Below are 14847 nucleotides of genomic sequence, written 5' to 3' on the forward strand. Positions count from 1 at the left end.
TAATGTGAGAAAATTTTGTAGAAAAGATATCACTGACCTGGTGGAGTATGTCTTGCATAGCCAAATTTTTCTTGATACTGACAGATTATTTGTAGTGGAACTCTGACGAGATGACTATATTGATTTGTGTAACGAACATAAGCAATGAAGGCACATGAAAGAATATTGTGGCAGTTACTAATGTGCTTATGTGGTTCCACAAAAAGGTACCATCCTATATGAAGGATCTTTGCAGAACTTACTGCACTCTGCTACTGTCTCCGGTAAGCACGGGGCCTGACAAACAACTGCAGGTTCTACTGCACTTTACATTGCAGAATTGCAACGACATCCTACCTCATGCAGTGAATAAACCTGGATGGAAACCACACAGGACGATATGAAACTTACCGGTGTAAGTTGAAAGGCTTGAGATGGCCCTGGCTGAATGTCCAGCATTGTCGCCACATCCATAGATGCCTGTAAAAAAATTTTGTTCAGGAGAAATGTGCGTGTACCGAGACATAACAAGCGTTCAGTTTTAAGCACCTAGTGAAAAGTGGAGAAGCATCACACTACTAGACCGTTTTGAGTTATGTCTGAAGGAATAAAGATATGATTGGTGTGCTGAGGTGGCTTGGTCAAAACTTCCTCTGAGCCTGCGCCAGGAAGCTTTCTTTTACATAAAAATTCACCCGTTTCGTGACTCGTGCTGCGAGATAAACTCGGACACTGTCAATCTTCTAGCAGTTGCTGTCACAAAATGGTATATCGTAACATATCTGTTGTGATGGGCCTGGTAAAGTTTCCTGGCTTTCAGTGACATCCATAGGTGCCTGTGAAAAAAAATTTTATTCTTGAGAAATATGCTTCTACCAAAGCATAAGATGTATTCAGTTCTAAGCAACTACTGAAAAATAGAAAAGCATCACACTGCTAGGCTGTGTTTTCAGTTCTGTCAAAAGGATTATAAAAAATGACTAATGTGTTGAGGCGATTCAGAGAAAACTTCCTCTGAGCCAGTGCCAAGATGCATTCTGTTACAGAAATCTGTTTTTGGTCGCTCGTGCTGCGACATAAACGCAGACACTGTTGTTCTTCGAATTGATGCAGTCACAAAATGGCATATTGTAAAATACCTGTTGTGATGGGCCTGCCAAAGTCTCCTGGCTTTCAGCGACATCCATAGGTGCCTGTAAAAAAAAATTTATTCTGGAGGAATGTCACCATCGTCATCATCAGCCTGACTACGCCCACTGAAGGGTGAAGGCCTCTCCCATGTCTCCAATTAACCCTGTCCTTTGCCAGCTGCGGCCACCGCATTCCCGCAAACTCCTTAATCTCACCCGCCCACCTAACTTCCTGCCGCCCCCTGCTACGCTTGCCTTCTCTTGGAATCCACTCTGTTACCCTTAAGGACCAGCGGTTATCTTGCCTTTGCATTACGTGCCCTACCCAAGCCCACTTCTTCCTCTTGATTTCAACTAGGATGTCATTAACCCACGTTTGTTCCCTCATCCACTCTGCCTACTTCTGGTTTCTTAACGTTACACCTGTCATTTTCCTATCCATAGCTCACTGTGTTGTCCTTAACTTAAGTTGAACCCTCTTTATTAGCCTCCACATTTCTGCCCCATAGATGAGTACCGGTAAGATGCAGCTGTCGTAGACTTTTCTCTTGAGGGATAATGGTAAACTGCCATTCATGATCTGGGAGAACCTGCCATATGCGCTCCACCCATTCTTATTCTTCTAGTTATTTCCCTTTCATGATCTGTATTAGCGGTCACTACCTGCCCTAAGTAGGCATATTCTCTTACTACTTCCAGCACCTCGCTACCAATTGCGAACTGCTGTTTCTACTTTGGTTTTCTGCATATTATTTTTAGCCCCACCATTCTGCTCTGCCTGTCTAACTCATTGATCATGCTTTGCAGTTCTTGTCCTGAGTGGCTTAGCAAGGCAATGTCATCAGCGAATCGCAAATTACTCAGGTATTCTCCATTAACTCTTATCCCCAAATGTTCCCATTTCAGGCTGCGGAATACCTCCTGTAAATAGGCAGTGAATAGCATTGGCGAGATCGTGTGTCCCTGCCTGACACCCTTCCTTATTGGAATTTTATTGCTAACTATATGGAGGACTATGGTAGGCGTGCAATCGTTATAAATATCTTCCAATATTTTCACATAACACTCTTCCACACGCTGATTCTGCCGTGCCTGCATGACAGTTGAGGTTTCCACTGAGTTAAATGCTTTCTCGTAATCAATGAAGGCCATATATAGGGGTCGGTTATAATCTGTGCATTCCTCTATCACTCACTGATAGCATGAACATGATCTATTGTTGAGTATCTTTTATGAAAGCCTGCCTAATTATTTGGTTGATTAAAGCCTAAGGTTGTCCTGACTATTAGCGATTACCTTAGCAAATACTTGGTAGGCAATGAACAGTAAGCTGATCGGTCTGTAATTCTTCAAGTCCTTGACGTCTCCTTTATAAAGATAATGTTAGCATTCTTCCAAGCTCCTGGTACTCTCGAGGTCACAAGGCATTGCATATATAGGATGGCTAGTTCTACTAGCACAATCTCCCCTCCCTCCTTCAACAAATCTGCTGTTACCTGATCCTCACCAGCTGCTTTCCCGCTTTTCATTCCTACTAAGGCTTCCGTTACTTCCTCTTCTCTTACTGCTACGGGATGTCCCATTGCTGTGCGCTGCGGCTTCTCTCATTAACGTTCTGATTGCATTGGCTACTGCATAGATTTGTGTCTCTTTGGCTATTTGATATCTTATCCATATTGCTAATGATATTGCCCTCTTTGTCTGTTAACGCATACATCATGTACCAAGCATACAAGGTGTTCAGCTTTAACCAGCTAGTGAAAGATGGAGGTGGAGCATCACACTTTAAGACTGTTCTGAGTGCTGTCTGAAGGGTTAAGAAATATGATGACTAGTGTGTCATGGGATTCGGATAAATGTTCTGGTGAGCCCGTGCCAGGAAGCAGTGTTTGTAGCTCCTACTCCAACATATACACAGCCACTGTGATGCTTTGAATAGCTGTAGTAGTCACAAAACAGCGCTGTTTGAAAATACCTGTTGCAGTGGAGACGCTGGAGATGTGTGACTTTGTGTTAGTGCTTGCTGGGCGCCATGCTGAGCAGTGGCAGCAACAGCTGTGCCATCGCCTGGCTGCTGTGAAAGGGGTTCCTGCTGTAAATGAATAATGAGGTGCATCACATGCTCGCAGTGGAACGCCAGCCTTAGCTAAAAAGATGCATGTAATTCAACAGACAGATGTACCAATCTGAGACTGTCAATATGGAACACAGCCAGTGGGCGAGAGTGCACCCATTTCTTAAGAAAGCAGCAGCAGAGAAATGCATTGTTAGTACAGCAGGTCTACCATATTTTTGAGAAGGGAGAGTGGGGTGTCTCTCCTCAGGCTCACCCAGCTATACCCCATGAAGTGTGTATGGTATGTGTATGAGGAATTATATATGCAGAACTGCCGTATCTGTATAATAAGGGAGCTAATTATACTCATTGGCATCCACCCAAGCGCAGCTATGCGGCTAAAGGAAAGCTATAAATTGTTTCCACAGAAACTTCGCAAAAGAAAACGGGATTCCCCTAAACATTTGGCCAAGCTTTCTGCCTGTGTTTTGTCTTTTTTTCTTTGTCTCATGCTTCCCCTTTTCCTTATGTGTATGACATTTACCGTATTTACTCGCGTAATTTGCGCCCGCACATAGATTTTGCACCCCAAAAAGTTTCAAACTTTTAACCAGATAAAAAAAAAAAAAACTACTCGCACATTTTGCGCACTATGCTGAGCCAGACCACCAGCATGTACGCGGGTGCGAACTGTGCCGTTTACCCGGCTTGCTCGCGCTGGCGGTCGCTGTTCCGGACGAACAGTTGCGCGCCCGCCCGAATCCAAAACTCTACCGTACCGTTCGCTATACGGTTTGCCGCTAGTCAGTGGGGCCACACGCAAGGGCCCCGTTTTATTGCCCGTTATCTCCTCCCACGGCTGACTTCGCGATTGAATCTTTGCGCGTTTATTGCTTTGAGCTAAGCACGTGCCGTCATGTCATGCCACCCCGCCGGGAGCTATAGCGTGGGGAAGGGGGGGGGGGGGACTTGTCAACCTTGTTGCCATGGGGCGAGGGGTGCCAACCTTTTTTTTAGGATGTGTTCGGATAACTCGCTTGCGCGTAAATTGCGCACCCTCTTTTTGGAACCCTAATTAAAGAAAAAACGTGCGCAAATCACGCGAGCAAATACGTACGGTGCTCTATGCCTTATGGAACTTCTTTGTGATTTCCTTTGTAAACGAACTATAGTTTTAAGGAATTACAGTGCTCTCTCGGTGACACTTCCCAGGTGCTATGGCCGAGATGACAACAAAAAATGCACCGCCTACTGCTAGGCGCAAACATTTGCACACTACAAGTAATAATTAAATAGAAATGATGCCCCAAGGAAAACTGTGGTGTGCTCGATGCTCTTTTTTTTTTATTTTCTTCTAATGATTTAGTGCGTAAGCTAATAAATAAATAAATTATCATGTACAGTAAGCAGAATTTCACCAGAGCCGTATATGAACCGCAGCCAGTTTAGGAGTATAATGACCCAATTACTTTTTATCAGTGCGGGAGTACTGTAGCCGCGCTACTCGATCATAACGTCTAGCTAAAGCAATTTATTCACAAATCATTCTATTTCTTGCACGAACACCTAAAACATCATATTGAACGCATGCTTATGCAGTCAAGTTATAATAAAGCACCTTCTCAATAAGAGCATTTCTTTCCAATCTTTTGAGAATGTATAGAAGGTGGTTCCTCACCTCAAGGGGGACGGCATCTGCACGTATACGAACTACGAGCGGCGACATCCGATCGAAGTGCTCGGGCAGGAAATGTTTTGAACATACGAAGGTCCATTTTGCTGGCTCCCAGTCTCTTTGGCCTGGTCTAACGGCCTCAGTCCACTGCCCCCTTCGCTCTGGATCTTTCGGAAACCTGTTTGAAAACAATACTATTCACTGCACTCGGACAAAGAGCCACCAATAAGGCCGGGGCGGTACGAATACCACGTTCACGCCGTGTCGTGCGTTATGTTCTGCGAGCATGCATTTTACTCATTACGCAGTCAATTAAATACGAAAACAAAATGCAGCATACTTACGTGTGGAAAGTGACGCCCGGTTCTTGTCCTGGTGTGCGCGACCGACACCCAGGAACGCAGCAGCTGGGCATCGCAGCGTCTTTGTTGTCAATGGGAGCAGAAGTCTCACTTTCCGCCGTGTCTGACAGCTGCCGACAGCCTGGCGCGGCACGAAATCGTCTGCTCGCGCCGCTCGCGTTGATCTTCGCGGCGCTCGCATGCCATTGGCTGAGAAAACGGCCAAGTGTCATGGCGGAGCCCTCGCTTCCGGCTTCAAAAAATGTGACGTAGCAGCCTCCCCTCTTTTTCTTCTTTCCTCCATGATTGAAACGTTTATTTCCATCAGAAAAAAAGCGCGGCTTCAAAAAAATGTGACGTAACCGCCTCTCCCGAGTACTTCCTTCCTCCATGGTCGCGTGCGTCTCCAATGGTCACGACCGCCTCGGCGCAGCGGAAACCTGCAACGGCTTGCGCCGGAGCCACCGTGGCCGGAGCATAGGCGGCGCCTACGGTAGGGTGGCTACCCGCGAGACCGCGCGTCAGCCAAAAATAGACAAGCCAATGCTTCGACGCTCCGGCAGCGAAAACCTGCTACGGCATGCACCGGAGGGTTGGTTCGGGCAACGAAATTCACGTCTCACCTCGTGCATGCTGGCTAATTTTTTTTCTCATCATTCTGCTTTTTTTTTTAAATTTTCAGCGCATTGTATTTGCTACGAGGTGACTTCTACATGCGAGGAGCAATGCCAGCCATCGGCGCCTAGTTCGAATTAACCGACGTGGATACCGGCATATTCGAATTATCGGGAGTTTTGACCCGTTGAAATACACAGGGCTTTGCCGGGACCCGGCCGTCAGTTCGAATTAAGCGATTTCGAATTAACGAGGTTTTACTGTATTTGTCTTTAACCCATTCACATCGAATTTTTTTTTTAATGTTGGACGTTTTGTACCGACCTAACTTTTCACCCAGAGAACGTGTACACAGTGAATGCTTGCTCTAAAATGGGCGTCTGGTAAAAAATAATTTGTAGAAGTAGTGCGGAAAAAGATGATGATTTACTCTGTGAAAGAAATAACCTGAGTATTTCATGGACGTTACAATGCTATGGTGGATTCCTTCCATGCTGAAGGTTAACTTCTGACGACTCTGTACATTACTGGTGTCATCCCCATCACCCCTCTTACTTTATCTGTAGAATGCGCTGAAAACTTGCCTTCGTTGATGCAGTCAACATCATCATCACTGTCAAGAAAGAATATCCCTCACAGTTTATAAGAAAGACCACGCCTGTATCCACTAAATAAAATATCGAGATCCCAAAAAATGCCATGATAAAGGGAAACATCCATCCAACAATTTGTCATTATACATCATTTCGGAATGGCTATCAGAAGCGTGAAAAGCCATGGGCTACTATTTCGACAGCTTTACTAATTTGGTCCCACTTTTTTTTAGTGTCGGTCTGCCTGCTTTGTCAGCCAACAGGTTAAAGGCATTGTACTATGATTGTGTTCTCCAATGGCAGCCGTGGAATATAGTGCCAGGGTTATTTTTATAGCAAGGTTAGGGTCGGAGCTTTGACGAGGCAAAGACTTTGGGAAACTACTGTGCACATGCATGGTTCAGGAGGGCCAGAGTGCCGTTAGCCTGTTTGGTTTGGTTGTTTGTTACTTCTGGGATGTTGCGGGCCCGGCATGGCTCTGGCTTATACTCTTTGTGGCCTTCTGGTTACAAGCCATGTGGCAGCTTTGAAGCCATTGTGAAAGGTGGGGTTCGGGGTCACGGCTCGACAGAACCATGGTCAAGACGACGCCCGTTCTCACCACCAGGACAGGAGTGCTGCTGAGCGAAGGAGTTGGAGGAAGACTAGATTTATTTACATTTTTACAAGTGTAAATATCAAAAGTGGGTTATTCGACCGTACTCGTTGAGTTTTTATAGCGTTCTTCCCTAAGTTCCTTAGGCTGACACCCTCGCTGGGAGTGGCCTGAAACTTTCACTTGTGCCCACAAACTCACACCCCAGCACTTATGGACACGCCCCCGTCACGTGTTGAGCTTCAGGGAGTGGAGAATGCGGTTGAGGTACCGCATTCTCCACTGTGATAGGTGATGTTCGCTGGCCGGCTGATGGTTCCCACGTGCTGCTGGCACCTGTTATTCATCCGAAGACACCCGGCGCGCAAGGCCGGAACGCGAGGTCGGAAAAAGGGCGGAAGGTGGTTCTTTGTCCCTAGAGGTGTTCGTGATGGTTGCGGAAGATGCTGGCCAGTCCGCCGCGGTGCTCGCACGCCGAAGAGCCACGTGAAATGAAGCCTTTAGTTCCCTAACATGGTCGCGGCAATTGGGGAAGATAATGCCTGCCTGAGCCAACAACGGAAATTGGGCACTTTTGTGTTCAAACTTCAGCTTGTCATTCTTTTGAGCCCCGCACTCCGACGCAGCAAAGCATATTGGTTGAAACCACATGACAACTCTCCTGGTGGTCCATTATGACAGGCCTTGAAGCAGTCGTCGTAGAGTAGACAGGAGGTATTCGGAGCCACACAGGAGAAACGTGTGCTGGCTGTTTCCAAGCGAGACCTGCTGGCGCCATTCTTAACACCACGCATGCAAAACGAGCATGGAAAATCATTTTTAAGATGGCTGTCTCTACATATTAAAGGGCTCTGGTGAGCGTATATTTTGCTTGCCTGTTTTTCAATATTGAGCACTCTAAATCTGCTGATTGATTTACAGAGCTACTACTTATTGCATAAGTTAGTCAAAACAGGTGTTACTCAGACCCTGAAAGCAGTGTTCAGTCATGATGTGTACCCATGAGAACACGATATAAATTGCATATTTAATTACTTAGAGGGTGGGAATTTTTCCTGTGAAAAATAGACATGTCGTGAGAAAAGATTAATAAGGAGGCGTGGAATAATAATTTGTGTCTGAAGGGGTTAACCTTCTGAACATGTACTTGTACTAACTTGTGAGCATGTGGGGATTCAGCGTTAAATGATGCGCTGTTTAATGAGGAAGGTGATACTTCAAATGCCCTGCCTTGTGTGCTGGAAGGGGCACTGGAGACAAATCCATCAAATTATTTTGCTCAGTAAAAATAGATTCTCTAGTTAGATTGTTGTTTTTTCAGGAGCAAAGATGCATTTTTTCGTAACAAAATTTAGTAAAAATTTTCTAGACAATTAATGCAAACACTTGACATGAACACCAAGACGATATACTGTGGTCACTGCCTGAAGGTGGATGGCACTTCAGCCTTTCTCACACACAAAAAATTGTCTTGCTGTCTTAAGTGTGCTTGCGAAAACATACCGATGGTGGGGAAAATTTGAAGCACTAATAATTCCTGGCAGCGGCTCCTCTTGCCCATGTAAAAATGGACACTGTTTTCATATTACGTGAAAGATAGCATGACATACAAATAGAGCCCCACTTTGACCAAGCTGTACAAATGTGCCTGCATGGCCTATGGGTAAACGTGTCGACTCACTGCCCAAGGGTTCGGGGTTTGATTCCAAACTATTTACCCCAATTTTATTTTCAGCGCAGTTCATTTTACTAGGAATTTCGCGTCCTCCCATTCGGGCTCAGCTGCTCTCCGGCCACTTTCCAAAGAATGATGGACACCGTCCTCACTGGTCTGAACTGGCAGACATGTCTTCTTTATCTTGACGATGTCATTATTTTTTCCGCAACGTTCACGGAACATCTGCACTGCCCAAGAGCTGTCCATCCTCGAAGCCGTTCGTTCCGCCAACCTCTCCCTCAAACCTATTGGGTTTTAATCGGGGGATAAACAGTTTCTCCCCGCTTAATCGCGGCTGACGCAGTTCAAAACCGCCAGACCCCACCCCGTGATCGCGTACGCTACCGAGCACTTGCCGACCACGGCAGGCCTTGCTCTGAGGGAACAAAGGAACGACACATTGGCTGACACAAACAGGCATTTATTGCTACAGCAACAATAACGCCAGCTAGCAACAAGATATGCTAATGAATCGAGGTCGTCAGACTCACTAGCAAGGTTGCGAGCGAATGTTCGCTCACGCTAGGGCAAGGGATACTCCGAAGGCCAGGCGGGAGCAAGTCTTCCCGTAGCTTCCTCGCCCCGCTGGCGAAGAGTGGAGCCGTGGGCGACACGTCCGCTCGCGCCGACGATCCCAGCCGAAGCGCCATATGCCCTCTCCCGCATGTGGGCTACAAGCAGTCTCTCGCGCTGCGATGCCGGCGCCCTCTCTTGCTAGTTGGTGTAACTGACAAAGGAATGTGTTCCTTCTCAAGGCGAAGCTGCTGTTGCACGGTGGTGCCTCACGGGAAAGCAAACACAGGGGACTGCAGGGCAGGTCCCCACATCCCCCCAACCTTAAATAGGCCCACGCGTCTGAAAGTACATGCTATGGAGGAGTCTCCTGGTCTTCATGTCCTTGAGGCACGTCTTGCAGCGGAGGTCATGCCGACAGCGTCCACGCAGACTTCCGCGGTGTTCCAAGGGCGGCGTGAAGGTCTCCGCTGGGACGACTCGCATGGCCCGCGAAGAGAAGGCCGGTTGGAAAACTGCAGACCAGGATTCTGCAGTAGTCGCCCGGGCAACAGCAGCTGGAGGTGACTGCTGACTGTTCTCGCCACAGCTGCCCCGGATGGATGCGGCGAACAGGATACAGGCCGCTCTGTCGCAGCAGGTGGCATTGACACGATGTGCACCGGACAGCAAGCCTGGGTGGCTCCACCGGATCTGCAAAATTGCCGCAACGCTCTCGGCGTGCCTTTAAAGTAGGTCACGGGAGGGGAAACGGCATCCGCAATGGCCTCGTGGCACAATGCCTAACTTGCTAACAAAACGTGTTGGGTGGCTGTGCAAACGCAAAGTTCGAGTGAACAAAGCCCTTTCTTGAGCTGAACGAGACTGCTCAGTTCATGTTAGGTTAAAAAAAACCGAGTGGGCAGCAAAGGGCGCCCCCTCTCAACAACACGGTCCGGTGGTCGTGTCTCTTCTGATGTTGTGCAGGCAGCTCCGAAAAGCCTGATTTCTAACTACCACTCCGGCAACGACCGTGAACACAACAAAGACCCGAAACGGGTTACGTGCACGCAGCCGCAAGGAGACATCAGCTTTGTGGGATGGTCCTACCCCTCTTACTGCATGAAGCAGCTCCTGAGCGGTTGGCGCCCACCGTATCGGACGGTGTCGGAGTGCCCGGTGCCAAGCTGCAATACCAGCAAGCTCTATGCGGCACCCGTGGCCCCAGGCCACCCCGAGCCGCGACTCCCAGAGTCGAAAAAGAGACAGTAGAGAAAATATATACAGAAATTTGGACCACCCATGCGGATTCCGTACTCACTCGCTTCGGGCTCGGCAACTCCGTGGGCGCTAGGTCTCGCGCTCCCTCGATGCGGACCAAGTGGTTCTCGTGAAGAAACCCCAGGGAAAACTGAATCAAAAATGTGCTGAGCATGTCGAAAAGTTCAAACATGCTGCAGCGCAATACACCTGGCACTCAAGAAAGCATGCCGCAGTTCCTAGCGATCAAAATTCACTCTAGGCCTAGCACTTGTCAAGTCCGGACAAAGAGCGTTCCTCGAATCGATCCGACAGTCGTCCAATGTTCCAAGAGCGGGCCCCACGTTGGGCAGCCAGATGTGGGGTTTTATTGGGGAGATGAATAGTTTCTCCCCGCTTAATCGCGGCTGACACAGTTCAATACCGCCAGACCCCACCCCATGATCCCGTACGCTACCGAGCGCTCGCCGACCATGGCGGGCCTTGCTCTGAGGGAACAAAGGAACGACACATTGGCTGACACAAACAGGCATTTATTGCTACAGCAACAATAACGCCAGCTAGCAACAAGATAAGCTAATGAATCGAGGTCGTCCGACTCACCAGCGAGGTTGCGAGCGAATGTTCGCCCGTGCTAGGGCAACGGACACTCCGAAGGCCGGACGAGAAGAGATACGGGAGCGAGGCTCCCCGTCGCTTCCTCGCCCTGCTGGCGAAGAGCGGAGCCGCGAGTGACATGTCCGCTCGCGCTGACGATCCCAGCCGAAGCGCCATATGCCCTCTCCCGCGCGTGGGCTGCAAGCAGTCTCTCTCGCTGCGACGCTAGCGCCCTCTCTTGCTAGTTGGTGTAACTGACAAAGGAATGTGTTCCTCCTCAAGGCGAGGTTGCTGTTGCAGGGTGGTGCCTCGCGGGAAAGCAAACACAGGGGACTGCAGGGCAGGTCCCCACAAAAATGTCACTTTAGTTTCACCGAATTAAAGTTTCTCAGGCATGTCACTAGTGCTGACGGAATCCGAGCTGACCCAGAGATGCTTGCTGCCGTTGCTGCCTTTCCGGTCCCCGTCCACAAAAAAGCAGTCCGCCATTTCCTGGGCCTGTGCTCCTACTATCATCGCTTCATTAGAAACTTCGCCCAGCTTGCCAGCACTGTGACGCTCCTAACCCGTGATGATGCATCATTTTCCTGGGGCTACAAACAGCAAACTGCCTTCGACGAATTACACCGCCGACTCCAATCGGCGCCAATCCTAGCACATTTTGACGAAGATGCCGACACGGGGGTACATACGGATGCAAGCAATGTCGCTCTTGGCTTTGTTCTCGTCCAGCGGCAAGATGGTGTCGCGCAGAGTAATTGCCTACGCCAGCTGCGCACTGTCGCGCATTGAGTTGAACTACTCTACCACCGAAAAAGAATGTTTAGCGGTAGTCTGGGCAGCAGGTAAGTTCCGCCCATACCTGTATGGCACACCGTTTTGCATCGTCACTGACCACCAACAGCTGTGCTGGCTGAAAAATTTAAAGGACCCTTGAGGCCGCCTCGCACGTTGGGCATTACGCCTGCAGGAATTCGATTTCACCTATAAGTCCGGCCGGAAACACACCGACGCTGATAGCCTTTCACGCGCTCCCGTCGAACCTCCTCCACAAGACACCATTGACGACGATAGCTTCCTTGGAGCGGTCAGCACGTCTGAGCTCGTTTCCAGACAGCGTGCCGACGCCGAGCTGCGTCTGCTCATAGAACATCTTGAAGGTGGGCACCCTGAGATACCTGGCTCATGGACTATCATCGTTCTGTCTCCGGAGCGGGGTGCTTAATAAAAAGAACTCTACTTCCAGTCCGACAACTTACCAGCTCGTCATACCGTCTGATTTACGAAATGAAGTTCTTGCCTGCCATGATGAACCGACTTCCGACCACCCTGGTGTTACACGCACCTTGTCCCGAATCCGGCAGAACTATTACAGGCCCCAGCTCACTTCAAGTGTCAAGCGTTATGTCCGGACATGCCGGCAATGCCACCAGCGAAAAAAAACGGCGCTCAAACCTCCCGGTCTGCTTCAGTGCATCGAGCCGCCACAAATACCATTCGACAAAGTTGGCATGGACCTTCTGGGGCCATTCCCTCTCTTGTCGACCGGCCACAAGTGGATCGTAGTCTCCACAGACTACTTGACCCGTTATGCTGAAATGAAGGTCCTTGCGCGAGGTACTGCCACCGAAGTTGCCCAGTTCTTTATGCACGACATCGTGCTTAGACACGGCGTCCCATCGACCATCATTACTGACCGAGGCAAGGCGTTTACAGGCCGGCTCTTACGTGACGTCTTAACTCTTAGCCATACATCTCATCGACCAACAACAGCGTATCATCCCCAAACCAGTGGTCTAATTGAACGGCTCAACAAAACATTTGCAGACATGATCTCGATGTATGTTGACGTTGAACATAAAACTGGGGATGAGATTTTGCCGTACGCCACCTTCGCATATAATACAGCGAAGCAGGAAACCACCCAGTTTACCCCGTTTCGTCTCGTATATGGCAGGGAGGTCCGCATGATGTTGGATGCGATGCTCCCGTACGGCGACGCAGTGGTACCCCCTGAAGCAGGCCACTTCGTTGAACAAGCAGAGCAAGACCGTCAGCTGGCCCGCTTGAACATCAAGGACCACCAATCCGTCGATGCTCGACACTATAACCTTCGGCACAGGGACGTGCACTACGAGCCGGGTGACCAGGTATGGGTGTGGACACCCGTGCGCTGCAAGGGGTTGTGCGAAAAGCTTATCAATTGGTATTTCGACCCGTACAAAGTCCTGCGCCGCCTGAACAGTGTCAACTACTAAGTTGCTCCCGATGGAACTGTGGTCGCCGGCCGTCAGCGTTAACGGCCTGAAGTCATCCATGTAGTGCGCCTAAAACCGTACTTTTCTCATGACAGAGCGCTGAGTGCACGCTGTGTTTTGCACCTTTATCTCTTTACCCCATGTGCGAACTTGACTCTCACCTCTCAACTAGCGCCAGATGTATAGTTCACCTCATCCCTATTTTTCGTTTTTTTCTTACTTCTCTCCCTGTACATAACCCATTCCACATTGAGACGATGTTTGCTTTTGCGGAGGGGGAATAATGCCACGTGCCTAAAGCGCCGCGCGGCCTCCACGCTTAATCGAAAACGATGACGAAGCGGTAGTTGGCTCTCGAGGCGCTCTGGCTCTGTGACCTGGACCCCGGCACTCTAATTAAAAGCTCTGTCTTGGGTTCTCCTTGATGCCTACCTGCACGGCTCCTCAGGTCGTGCCAATATACTTACATGCCCTAAGGACGTTTGAGACATGTTCCAGCCTTCTGATTACCAGTTTTCTAATGTATTAATCACTTTTCAAACCCACCGTTTCACGTCTGACATAGCCACCCTTTTCAACCAATCCGGATTTCTCACTCATGCCGCCGTTGCTGAATTTTCTGCGACACAGGACCCTTAACGCTGTCGAGTTACTGCCTGTACTTAATTTTTGGGTTTTTTCTAGATCATAAAAGCTATGTCTCTGGTGAGGATAATCTCTCTCTTATTAATACATGGGATGGCTTGGCCAGGGCTTTGCAAGACAACTGCTGGTTCTTAAGGGTAACGGAGTGGATTTCAAGAGCATAGCAGGGGCCGACAGAAAGTTAGGTGGGCGGATGAAATCAAGAAGTTTGCGGGGATATGGTGGCCGCAGCTGGCAAAGGACAGGGTTAATTGGAGAGACATGGGAGAGGCCTTTGCCCTGCAGTCAGGCTGATGATGATGGCGGTGATTAATACATGGTAACCTATTGACACAAACCGTCATCAGTTTGTCCTTGGTGTCTCTTTACTAACATCTAAGCACCATGGGTTGTGTACAGTAGCCTGCTTTCAGGAGCTGCGAGTTTCAGCTAGTGCACAACTGTGATTCTGAGAGGTGATGAGGCTAGATGCTTTCTTACTGCCATGTAGGCTGTGCTGTGTGAACTCGCGAACGTGTTGTGATAAATGTGCAGGGTGGGTCCAGGGTTTCCCGGCCTCAAGGTCTGCCTTAGAGTCATGTAGTGGGGCATTTAGGACACAACTCTGAACCTCAGAATCTTTGCAAGCGGTAGGAGAAGCTTCATTGTCACATCTAAGAACCTTGGTGGCTTCATAGGCGTCTTACCTGCATTGCAAAGCAGATGTTTTACGCACTCTTTACCTGTTGTCTTTTTCGGGCTTTTGAGAATGTATTCCAAGCGGTGAAATGGCTATATGAAGCTGTGATCTTAATAATCGACCTTATTGTGAAGCTGGGATTGGTGTCAGCTGGGAAAGGAAAACCGTGGCCTTTTCACTGTGTCTGCTGGCTTACTCTTCATGGGCTTATTGCA

The 14847-nt window shown here is 48.9% G+C and overlaps 1 protein-coding gene and 1 long non-coding RNA gene across 4 annotated transcripts in view; one reads left to right on the plus strand and one right to left on the minus strand.

The window, feature by feature from the left end:
- nes (lysophosphatidylcholine acyltransferase 3 protein nessy) overlaps positions 1–14847 on the plus strand; it is a 78419-nt gene that overhangs the window by 18484 nt on the left and 45088 nt on the right. The gene's annotated exons all lie outside the window — the stretch shown is intronic.
- LOC144122093 (uncharacterized) lies at positions 713–3206 on the minus strand. The gene is made up of 3 exons (XR_013312803.1): positions 3085–3206; positions 1119–1172; positions 713–815 (listed from the first exon to the last, which is right to left on the minus strand). It is a non-coding gene; the product is annotated as an uncharacterized LOC144122093 (long non-coding RNA).

The sequence above is a fragment of the Amblyomma americanum genome, chromosome 2 (assembly GCF_052857255.1).
Source record: "Amblyomma americanum isolate KBUSLIRL-KWMA chromosome 2, ASM5285725v1, whole genome shotgun sequence".
Lineage (NCBI taxonomy): Eukaryota > Metazoa > Arthropoda > Arachnida > Ixodida > Ixodidae > Amblyomma > Amblyomma americanum.